We start from the raw sequence: 12,366 nt of genomic DNA, 5'->3' as shown, positions 1-12,366 counted from the left end.
AACCTTCAGGTTTTTTCATCAATGTACTACGCAATGAAAATCAATCAAACGACCATTCCCGTCCACTGCGGGATTATAACTCCCATTAAGAGACAGGCAGGGAAATAATGTCCAGGCGAAGGATTCATGTTCGAATCCTTCGGCGTTCGACTCTCAGATTATCATCTATTCATAGTGAGGGGGAGAGCTCTCCACTCTTCCCACCGTCCAGTTCCCACTCCCCATCTCGCCCTGCCAATTTCCTCCCTCTCTACCCACACCCGGAAACGCTGGATCACCTAGAACAGAACTACACCCGAGTGTACACGGGTATAAAAGACCGTCCACCTTGCTGCTTTGTCACTGACAAACTCAATAGCTTCACTCGTAGGCAATCACGACAGCCACCAGACAAATACCATCATGAAGGTAAGTGTGGGAAGTCGCGACTTACTATAATATTCTAGGTGCTCGTTTCCAATGATTTGACGGGACAAGCATACTGCCCTTTCTCTTTGAATATAAATATGAATTGTTTTTGTATTTATTGCAAATATGTGTTTCGGTTACTTCCCATCCGGGAGGTAACCGGAATGTATTAAAAAATTAACCTACGTCAGATATGTCGATAGCTATCTCGTTCAAAATAAGAGAGATTTTGAGAATACAAATGTATCAACACTTTTCAGTAATATAAATACAAATCAAAGCCCCTAAATGCATGTATACTTTTATTTCAAACCAAAATTGCATCAGAAAAATGCAATTTAATAATATTCTCACAAAAATTTGCATCTTTAGGACAATTCATGTTGCACTAGTGCTGTTAATTTTATAAGTTATTTACTAAAGTAAACAAAAGTTTATTTTAAATGAAACATTTCTTAAATAACGAGAATTTGTTCACACTTTCCTGTCGCATTAGCTTCCATATTATTAAATCGTATGGTGCCCGAGAGTAGATTTCAGAAATTCTTCATCAATATATGCGCCTTTATTTCACATTCGCATTATTGCATACATCATCAATTGAAGCCCATCAATATCACATGGGGTGGATCGAAGAAGAAGGGGCATGTCCACATTGGAAAACATTACTGTCATCGGCTTCGAAACAAACATTATTTATGTCCCCGACACTATTGAATTACTACCGTATACTAATTATAAAAATACCTACTACATGGCACCTTTAAATCAATGCGTATAGTTTCAAAGCTAACACTATTTTCATATTCTTTGCCGTAAGAAAGGCTGTAAAGTTATTGTTATTCAAGCAGGAAAATTGCTTTTTTATTAATTTTCTAAATGCTACTATATCATTATAAGAGGAAATGATATGCAGTAATTCCGTACACAATATTGGTTAATAAGGTGTATTTCTAGACAGTTTGTATCGCGGCATAACGTTACTGACACAATGCCATAGCAAGAAGAATACTAGGTTGTCTTATCGTCCACGTAGAATTAATGTTTCCTTTCCAAATGAAAAATGCCAAATTCCCACCGCAGATCATTTCGTTGATTCGGAGGCATACCTGTATGTTTCATTCCGTGTTGTCATGTTTAATTCCTTTATATGTAAAAGCTAACTCTCTGTCTTCCTTCTCCCCGAAGGCCCTCCTGTTTGTTTGCGCCCTCGCCATGGTTGGAGTCGCATCCGCCGGCATCCTTCACCCAGGCGCGCACCTCCTCCATGCTCCAGTAGTCCCCGTAGTGCACCACGCTGCAGTTGTGGCGCCCGTCGTCGCGCACCCTGCCGCCATTGTCGGCGTACATCACCACGGAATCGTCGCTCATGGATTGCATCATGGCCTCCACGGCGTGCACCATGGCATTGTCTTGGGATAACTGACCACACTTGCTCCTGCCAATTAAGGCACCAAGACGCCTCCGCCGCAAAAGAACAGACGGGAACTCGGCGGAATGCAGTACGTCTCAAAGAAGTTGCGAGCATCGACCAAACTCAGTTGGCACTCTAATTTCTTCAGATCTCTCTCCACCTTTCGTCTCCTCCGTCCTCTCGCTACGAGTTGCACGTTCAACATTCAGTGATCTATGTAATAAATTGTGAACACGGAAAAAATAAAATATTTGCCACCTTTATTTTAACCGAGTCCATTCTTGCAATCATAATAAGGTTATGAGATAGGGAATGATAAGTAAAACTTGTGAAACAATGCACATAAGGTCATCAACGGCAGGTGTATAACGCGACATGCATCTTCAAGGATGTGATTTAACAGAATGCTCGCAAGGGTGAGTCCAAAGGATGCACTAGCAGTCGCAAAATAATACTAATGTAGAAAATCGGCATTTAAAAATATTTTACCAAGTGTAATAGTCGTACATAATAATTTTCCATGGAAAAGGATCATTTTTCTATATAAATATTTTCTCGATAATGAAAAGAACATAAGGCCTCATATCTACAGCTTACTATTTTGGCATGGGGAAAACTGTACTCGTGTATTAAATATCAAAACAATGACTAAGTTCGAATGCCATTTAAATTTTTTCGGTATTTACCGTAGAATTAAATTAATTGTCCATATGCAGATACCTATTTCGATTCTAAATAATATGCATTAGCTGGATTTTTGTAAGTACCTGCCAATTGAGCGCTAAAGAAAAATTACATTTTTTGCTGTTTTCCGGAATGATTCCTTGCATCTCTCAATCAGACGCATTTCTAATTGAAGAAATCAATGATTTCAAATATTTGGATGTTTGAGAATATATGGCAACCACAGGATCAAACTAGGGATAAGTAACAAATAATCTAGTAAAAATGCATTCCCTGATTCGGTACCTTCAGAATGGAGTCGATTGAGATCAAATTGTTGTAATCACTGAACTACAACGCTCCGGTGAAACTATCATAGATCAAACCGCACCACAGTTGAAAGGGATTACTTTTTTTTAAACAACAACTAGCTGAGGATTATGGTGGAAGTGACAATGTAGGATAAAAAGTAAGGAGCATACCAGGCTAACTACATAAAAAGGATGGCAGAAAATATGAAAACTGATCGGCAAATCTAAGGCATGAAGTAACACAAATGTAAGAAATGTTTTACCCATTTTTGGAGGGAGATTTTATCTCTTATGAGCTTAATCGCATATTTTGTTAGCTAAATATTACTTCATTTCACCTTGAAACATATTTGATGAAGTAAAAAATTTATAGATCCAAATAACAATATTTGACTAACAATATCAGGGGTGAAAAAAGATTTGAAAAATACCACGAGCTGGATAGGCATCATTACTAAATATATATCAAATAATAGTAATGAAAATACAGACAGCAGAGACAGAACGAATTCTCGTTACTAAAGTCCCTAAAGTGTAGAAGTGACAAATGAAAAATGTTCGAAATATTGGCATTTAGAATAAAAAATTAAGTAATACATAATTCAAAGCGTAAGAATCTGATGGAATTATATATACTTGATTGATTTTTTTTGGTAATATACCGGTTAAGGTAGGTTTTGGGTGGACACAACTACCAAATAAATAGCTTGGAACTCTTTACAGAACAAAATCCAGCAACCTACCCTACGGCAAGTCCTTTTTCATATCTGTGTACTTGCTTCCACCTTACATCCCGTCCAACATCCCTATTCTATTCCTACCCTTTGCTCGTTTACCTAAAATTCTCCGCTCAATTACGTTCCTCAACATCCCACTGCCGATCAATACGCCCCTCATCCATTTTCCCTGCCTCCATAGGATTTCTCCCAACAAACCCCTCTCTTCTCCCGCCATACCAAGTACTTCCTCATTTGTTTTCTTCTCGGTCCATTTTACCTTCTCAATCCTTCTCCACACTCACATTTCAAAAGCCTCCAAACTACATCTATCCTCCTTCACTGACCATGTTTCGGTGCCGTACATAATTACGCTCCATATCAGAGTTTTGACGAGTCTTTTGCTAACTTCCTTACTCAATGTCCCTGTCATCAACTCTATCCTCCTTGGGAAAACCTCTTTGCCCAGTGCAAATCTTCTCCTTACAGCCTACTACTTTGACCATTTCGATCGAAAACACTTCCGAGATACGTAAACTGTTCTACTTGCTCTATTTTTTGCCCTCCTATTTTAATGTTTAGCTTACCCTTTGTCTTTCTGAAAAATCGCAAAACTTTAGCTGTATTGCTATTGATTCTCGTCCCGTTTCTATCTACTAAATTTCCAATTAATTCATAAATGCTTGCAACCCCTTGGCTGAATGACAAAACTAAGGCTTAACCATCAGCAAACCTAACTGATTTTACGTATTCCTCTCCGACTTTCATTCTTACCTCCAGTTCTTCCCATGCCTCTTTAATCTTTACTTTCACATATACATTGAACAGCACCAGTGATAATGGCCCACCCTGCCTTACACCTTTTCCTAACACTGCCCATCCTGACTTTCCGTCCCCCCCTCGCACCCGAGCAGTTTGATACATGTACAGTTTGCAGATTAGCCTCCTGTTCCTCCAATCTATTCCTATTTTTTGCAATATCCTCAAGTCAGTAAACTGATTATCTCTTAAGTAATCATTTTCCTTGCTCTCAATCCTTTTTTTGAGGATCCTGTGAACCACTTTAGCTGCGAGGCATATCAATCTTATTGTTCTGTAGTCTTCACATGATTCAGCGTTTACCTTTTTTGGAATAGAAGCTAACACATCTCACAGTCTTTCGACCAGATTCCTTCCTCATAGATACTACGAATCAGCCCAAAGTCTCTTCCTACCACATTTTCCTAAACCTTTTAGTAGTTTTGCAGGAATGTCGTCTACCCCCACGGCCTTTCCTGATCTCATCTCGCTTAATGACCTTTCTATCTCATCGTTTAGTATGCCTGGACCTAAGCTACCTTCCTCTACGTTCCTTTTCTATGCCTAACCTTGTTGGCCTAAGTTCTTCACCATACAGTTCTTCTAATCTACGTATATTCATTTCATCTCTCTCGGATTTTTTCTGCGTCAACTATTATCTTACGCGACTTATCTCTAACTGTTTGCCCAAATCTTCCCTTCTTACTTCCGACACTGAATTACCCTTACTCTATTGCGCACCAATGTCACCCTTCCTCTGCAAACCTGCCATACCCTCACACTGTCTTCCACCATGCTACTTTTGCTTTATTTGTTACCCGTATCAATTTATCATTTAACTCTCGGTGCTCCTTCCTCCCTAAATCTGTGTTTCCATTCTTTCATATGCTTCTCTCATCTATGCTTCTAATGACATCATTCGTGATTCATGGTTTTCTTGTCCTCTACCCATTATCAGTTCCATTGGTTTCCATTGCGGCTTTCGATATCCTTTTTCTGATATATTTTCATTTTGCCTTGATAGTTCACAGCTCTTTTCCCTCAATCATGATTTTCTTCGCAGCTTGATCATATTCCTGCCTTTTGAATCCAGTTAATGCTTCTTTTTCCTATTCCCTAACCCACCGCCTATTCCATATCTTTTTACACTGGGCGTTACATTCATAAGTACTAAATTGTGTTCAAAGCCCGCATTCGCTCCTAGGAACTGTTCGAATTGATCACGCTGTTCCTAAATCTATACCAAACTATAATTTAATCTAACTTCTACCTTTCTGAGTCACCTGGCATTTTCTATGCTTACCTACGCCTTTTGTAGTGCCTTAGCCAAGTGTTGGTGATGACTAACCCCAGTCTCCTGCAGAGTTCAATTATTTCTCACCGCGGTCATTACCCGTACCTAAACCGTAGTCCCCCACCTTATTACCATCTCTTCCTTCGCATCCCGTCGCATTCCAATTCCCCATCACTATTAAATGTTTCCCTGTAGGAACACACGTGATAAAGTCCTCTTACTGATCGCATATCTTATCGACTTCTTCTCCTTATGATTGCTTGGTGGCATGTACGTATACCTGAACAATGACCACTTTCGTCGGTTCTGCTTTTATTTTGACTAGAAATGTTCTATCCGTTGCTTGTTCTATGGTGACTACTCTTTTTCCTAACTTTTTATTCTATATTATGGCAACCTCATGTCAACTATCACTCTAGTACATGTAATCCCCATTATCCTTCCATCTCACCTCCAATGGACCTAAAATGTCTATTCCTCTGCCCAACTCTCGCATAATATCCTCTAATTTTCTTGTCCCCAACATTGTGCTAGTATTCGAAGTTCCTATTCAAACTAATTCGGTCATAATTCTTCTGCTTCTGCTGTCCTGCTGCCGACGGTTTTCCTTTGCAAGGTTTTCGTGAGATAACGACCGCGGAAGCCATCCATGCCTCTCCCGCTGCCGGGCATGGCATAGGGCTGATTGGGCCGAGTCCTGCAGTTGCCCGGACTGATATCTTCAATAATGCCCATGATAAAAGTGTTGGTAATAATAATTGAGATGGAAACATGTATCTATAAAAATATATAAAAAACTATAAACACAGTAATCAACCCGAAGGTCGGTTTGGAAGGTGATTGTGGAGCTCACCCAGTAATAAGCCCTATACGGCGAGTGAAATTCACACGTCAGGGTAAGGGGGTCAGTTCATTTCCCTGTACCGGTTATGGTTTCCTAGGAAGATCTGGTACCCGAAAAATTGCATAGCTTGAGTGGAGCTGCAGATGCCCAGAGAGGCTTGCCCAGGAATCGAACCCGGGCCCTCCGGTCAATAGTCCAACGCTCTACCCGTAGACTACATTGACTCATTAATATAAACAAATATATATATATATATATATATATATATATATATATATATATATACTTTTACATGTATATGTTCGAATGTGAGGTGTGAAGTGAATGCCAAATTGAGTACACACCGGAGTGAAGAGCTGTGAAATAACGCAAGCGAATCGACAAGAAACCCAAAAAAAGTGATTTACGAAAGAGATGAAGTTGAAATATAGGTGAAACAGAAGGTTCCGAAAATCTGCGGACATTAATACCCGGACATAGCACTAATGGTCTACTGATAATAAACACGTGCAATACGACTGACTGATAATTTTTTCCTAGTAAAAATTGCAACCAAGAAAAAACCTATTACCCCTTCATTGGCATTGATTTTCCATTTCATCTAATGTGGGGATGTTATTTGCCTAGCTCAGGTTCCATTTCAAAATTTATTGTTTCACATTCTATTGAGTCATTGAAGGCATTTAAAATCTCAAGTATTTGATCCTTAGGATTTCAGACTCTTTATAATTATGTAACAAAATAAAATACTCATATTTGTCTAACGATATCTGCGACTTAAATTCCAGTTAAAAATCGGAATAATACCACCGTGCTTCGGATGCTGTCACTTCAAACCAGATAAATTGTTACTAATAAGGTCATATACGTATCCTACCAGGTTTTGGTGACTCAGAACTAGAATCAAGTATTGACAATGTCAATTATTAGTTAGTTAATAAGCTCTGCAAGTTCTCCAGGCACTAATAGGACGATCGCCAAGCACCGCCTCCTTTTTTCTTGAAGCACACGCCTGTGGATGGCCTTCGAGGACGCACACGGAAACATTCGCGCCTAGATAAGGTACTGGTATCCATCTCGACTGAGTTCTCTCGCAGCGATTGATTGCGGCAGTGCCCAAGAGGCGTGGTCTCATTTAGATTTCTACATGAACTCCTCTCTCGCCGAGATTTACACCCGGAACCTAGACCAGAGCTGCGCTTAAAAACTGCACCAATACATATAAAAGACCGTGACACACCGTGCGACAAGGCTAATTGGGTTAGTGATCGAGCAACAGCAAGGTCTTCCCTCCTCGTCAAAAGCATCATGAAGGTAGGTTCTATCCATGTACTCACCGCTCACCCTGAATGAATGGAGTTCGTCATCGCATGTGTACCCTTGGCCAAAGTTACGTTCAAAATATTCGAGATGTCACATGTCTCGAGATGTTCGCTTCCACTTATTCCATATCGCCTCTTGCATAACCACTCAACCGAATGCTTTGGAAACCGAATGAAATGAGTCAAGTGTAATACCGTAAATCTTCTATTTCCCTTAATTTTATATTGACATTGATTAATAACGGGCGGGTGGTTATATTTTCCAAATGCTCGTGCAATATATCACTGGTTAGCTGATAACTAGCAAAGGATAAAGTTCTTAGAATGTTTCACTGCGTTAACATTACTGGACTACTCTCGTTCTCACAAATGGAATTCATAATTAGAATCGAATGGCAATGGCTGCATTCGGATTAAACATAGACATCCTACCTGGGATTTAACAAACATTACAGGAATAAAATGAAGATTATCCGCGAATATTGGCGTTCTTCATCGCTGTTTTTTTTGTGCGTTGCAATCAAGAGAGCTATGTCGAAATGGGCTTCCCAAATAGTAACTTTAAAACTTAATGAACCTAAACCTTTGAATTTACCGTAATTTACGTGATGCACATGCTCTTTACAAATAAAATAACCATATGCGCCTAATTTAAGTAAATGTTTTGCCAAATCAGCTATTTTCTAGTGTTTACGTTTGTTTAGGGGTGAATTTAAAGCAAACAGGAGATTCTCCAAACCAGGCCGAAAAGTATCCGCGCATATTCCGCTGGAATATTGCCACTGCCTAATCAAATCGATTCTTTCGACTATGATTCGTGTAAAAAGAATTAATTAGAACACCATGATTTTCATAATGTAACTGGAAAAATATATAGAGCTCAGGATCACAAAATAAAATACGAGCAACACAAGGTAATTCTGGTTTCTGTTTTTATTAGGCACATAATAGATTGAAAGGCATTCGTTTCAGGGTTAGCACATTCAACACTTATTCAGTGCATTTAAAACTGAAATTTTAATTAAAACTTTTATCAGCTTGAATAGGACCGGAGGAAGGAATTAGTGACGGAAATTGGACGCGAATCAATTCCCCTGAGCCCAAATTATTTAAAATTTCACGGTACACGCGAATGAGCAGTAGTTGAATGATAACATATCAAATTATACCAAAAGCATCTACGAATAGCGTATCCTGCGAGCAATAAAGATAATTCATTAAATACAAACAATTTTAAACAATTTCGGCATTCAAAATGACAACGCTGAAATTGAACCGCATTAAATCTTAATAGTAGGAAAACAGATTATTGAAAATGATTTTACTTCCTCTTTATATTAGACATTATTATAGCCGACTAAAAAAGATTGAGTTACAAAAAACGCTCAGAAATGGATTTACTCATATACTTCCTATTTCCGCAAATTATATCTGTTGAGTGACGTTTTTGATTTTTATCAAGTAAAATATGAACCGTGTCGAAGGCAAAGTGATTGGAAAAATTGACAACAAAAGTCTATCTATGTCTCGTATTATAATCTAAGAAATACGCAACCCCGTAAAAATGTTTGTTAGAACCGCCTCAAAGTGTTATCGCAGATATCCAGTGATCTAACGCAATTCCGTGAAATTCAACATTTGCTATGGTTCTAATGTACTTGTTATAAAATATCCATAAAACTTAGTAGTTCTACACTGGGAAATTGCAGGCTTGTATGAAGAACATAGAGTACATTAAGTACATGCTATATTAGTTTTTATATTTTTAGCGAAATAATTATTCACGAGATGCCTTTAAAATGGACTACTCATTTTAAGCGTTTTAAATTGGATTTGATACACAGTCATTAATTAAAGAAATCAAAAAACATAGAAAAACATGTTTTTGCTTATCTAAGTAATCCTATTCAGGATATTAGGAATTATTTATATTTGCGCATAGTAGTAACGACTGGGTTTAAGGAGGTCCAAAGTTTTAATCATTCTGCATTATTCAGCAACCCTTTGTACACAACAGATATCCTCTAACTAGATAAGCATTATTAAAATTCGCCAGGTAACTGTTTAACATGCTATTTCTTGGTATAAATATAATTTTTAATAATATTGATAAATGTTGCATTAATTGTATTACTTTTTCTCTTGTTGTGCTCCTAAATTCTATCTAGGACCTACGTCATGTCTACGTTTCCCCTTATAGTGCATCACATATTTATATCTGTATCATCTTTTACGGTTAGGATACATCTCGATATTTTTCACCCTACTCCCTTTTGCGGGACTTTCACCAAGTCACTCCTCTTAATTCGTCGGGCATGTATCCCGAACGCTTAATTGAGTATTATTGGCGAAAAAAAAGACCTTGCTACAATTTTTGCCGTTCTCAGCCAAAAATACAATCAGACAGCGTTACCTGATTTCTTTCCATGACATGGGTTCAATATTTTAAAGTCGGCCCCTATCTTCAGGGATAAATTCACCCACAGACTAATGCAAAACCAGCTTCGACTATGATTTCGAGCCAGAGCCTCCTGCAGCATAACTTCTGGCAATGTAACTTTCTGACAACGGTGTGTATTAATCCTTGGGAAAGGCTTTAAATCCCGAATACCTTTATGTAGTTGCGAAACGTTTAACCACATTGGTATAAGGTATTACTCTCCAAATCTTTCCACATTACATAATTGAACTGGGGTGGTCGAACTAATGGCCTGCTCGTTTCATCCCAATTGAAAAAAAAGAAACAGTCATCTCACTCCCATCTCCCCAGGTCCTTCTGTTTGTGTGCATCGCCGTAATTGGCTCGGTATCCGCTGGTCTGCTGCACCACCCCCTGGCGCAGGTCATCCCCGGCGCCGTGGTGCACTCTTCCCGCGCCGGAGGGAACTTCGCCTACTCGACGGTGGAGGGCCCCGTCGTCGCCGCACCACTCGCCCACCACGGACTCCTGGGTGTTCACCACGGGCTGCTGCACCACGGAGTCTTGGCTCACGGCTTGCACCACGGTCTCGTGGCCCATGGCGTCGTCCACCACGGACTGCCACTAAGAATCGTCCACGGCTAACGAAAACGCGTTCAGACGGCCACCGCGTGCTAAATGACAACGGATCGACGCGGGGAATAGAAAGGACAAACAACCGTCCCGGAGATACACAGAGAGACACGTCCCAAATATTACCTCAGAACCTCCTATTAGTCCTCCACATGAGTATTGCACTGACAGAATTCGGTAAAAACTCTGCTCCAAACATGGAGGAAAGTTGTTGTTGAATAAAATTATTCTTCAGACTAAATTTGTTGTTTTAATTTTAATTCTTAATCACCTGTGAGCTCTTATTGAAGGTGCACAAGAAATGAATGAGTAATCCACCAAGGCAATACTACTATTTTGGCGGCGAGATATTTGGGCTGGTTTCCAAGGAATCATTTTCTTCTGCACTTCAGAAGATGCCATGATGGTTATTATTTTGTTATCGCAGAGCAAGAGGAAACATTTCATGAAATTCAACAGTAATGTAGTCTAATTCCTATGCATTCATTTCGCATGATTATCATGTTTGTAAAAAAAACCTATCCCGATTATAAAATGATAAGGACTAATATGTGACTCATCCCTTTTGCCTTGCTCTTTAACTGGCTTGTAAATAACAATATCGAGAAAAAATCTAAATTCATATTTGGAAATAAAAAACCCGTTGGTATACGGATTTTTAATAACCATTACGAATTCCTTGCGCTGAAGTAGCTGAATTATTTAAAGTACCATTTTAAATACTGTGCGATATGTTTCAGACATTCGGCAAAAATAACTTGTATGATAATCTACAAAACGTATTATTTGCAGGTCGCGGTCATAAGGTCAGCCACGAGGCTCCATGACGACATAAAGGTCGCGCGCTCGAATCCAACTTCGAGCATGAATGTTGTGACTCTATTGAGATTATCTATTAAAGTTGAAAATTCGATACTTGAAATTATTGCCTATTTAAAAATATATGAAATTATTCTACCTTTTCGAAGACAGAATAAAAAATTCAGTATTGATTTAACCTTTTAGTAAAAACTCTAGCTCCAAGAATTACTCATCTGCGCATCAATAGGTGGTAACTGACATGCTTCACACTAATTTACACTAGGTAATATCTCATACGTACTCGTACAACGATGTCCTCGTTTGAATTCGTGTTATGGAATAGAAATAAATAAAACAGCGAAATTATGAAAATTATTAAATAGCAAGCCATTAGATTTAGTAGATGAGTTATTCCCGGTAAATACGTACATGGTTACAGTGTTTTAAATGTCACTTTTAGGAGGTTTTACGGACAATGATCCAGGCACCTACACAGAAAATGGTATTATGGAAGGAGTACTGTAATACCGCGCTAGGTGATGGGTGATGCTCGTTTTGTATAACTAAGTAACTGCATCGCATTCGGAAGATGTATAGATGAGCGAAGAGCGACACTCGTGTGCAAATTAATTTCGAATGTATAGCTATACGATTTAAAAAATATTTTAATTTCAAATTGCGGTTTCCCAACTATTTCATTTAACGCTTCAAACTACTAATTTTAATTATTTTTCTTATTTGTA

At 38.7% G+C, this 12,366-nt stretch overlaps 2 long non-coding RNA genes across 2 annotated transcripts; both read left to right on the top strand.

The window, feature by feature from the left end:
* Positions 1-347: 347 nt before the first annotated feature.
* On the top strand, positions 348-2,091 carry LOC139685909 (uncharacterized). The gene is made up of 2 exons (XR_011700244.1): positions 348-408; positions 1,597-2,091. It is a non-coding gene; the product is annotated as an uncharacterized lncRNA (long non-coding RNA).
* Positions 2,092-7,492: 5,401 nt separating this feature from the next.
* On the top strand, positions 7,493-11,063 carry LOC139685903 (uncharacterized). The gene is made up of 2 exons (XR_011700241.1): positions 7,493-7,762; positions 10,541-11,063. It is a non-coding gene; the product is annotated as an uncharacterized lncRNA (long non-coding RNA).
* The last annotated feature ends 1,303 nt before the right edge of the window (positions 11,064-12,366 follow it).

Source organism: Hetaerina americana, unplaced genomic scaffold (assembly GCF_022747635.1).
Source record: "Hetaerina americana unplaced genomic scaffold, ioHetAmer1.1.p SCAF_1, whole genome shotgun sequence".
NCBI classification, from domain to species: Eukaryota; Metazoa; Arthropoda; class Insecta; order Odonata; family Calopterygidae; genus Hetaerina; species Hetaerina americana.
This window is presented reverse-complemented; position numbering and strand designations above follow the sequence as displayed.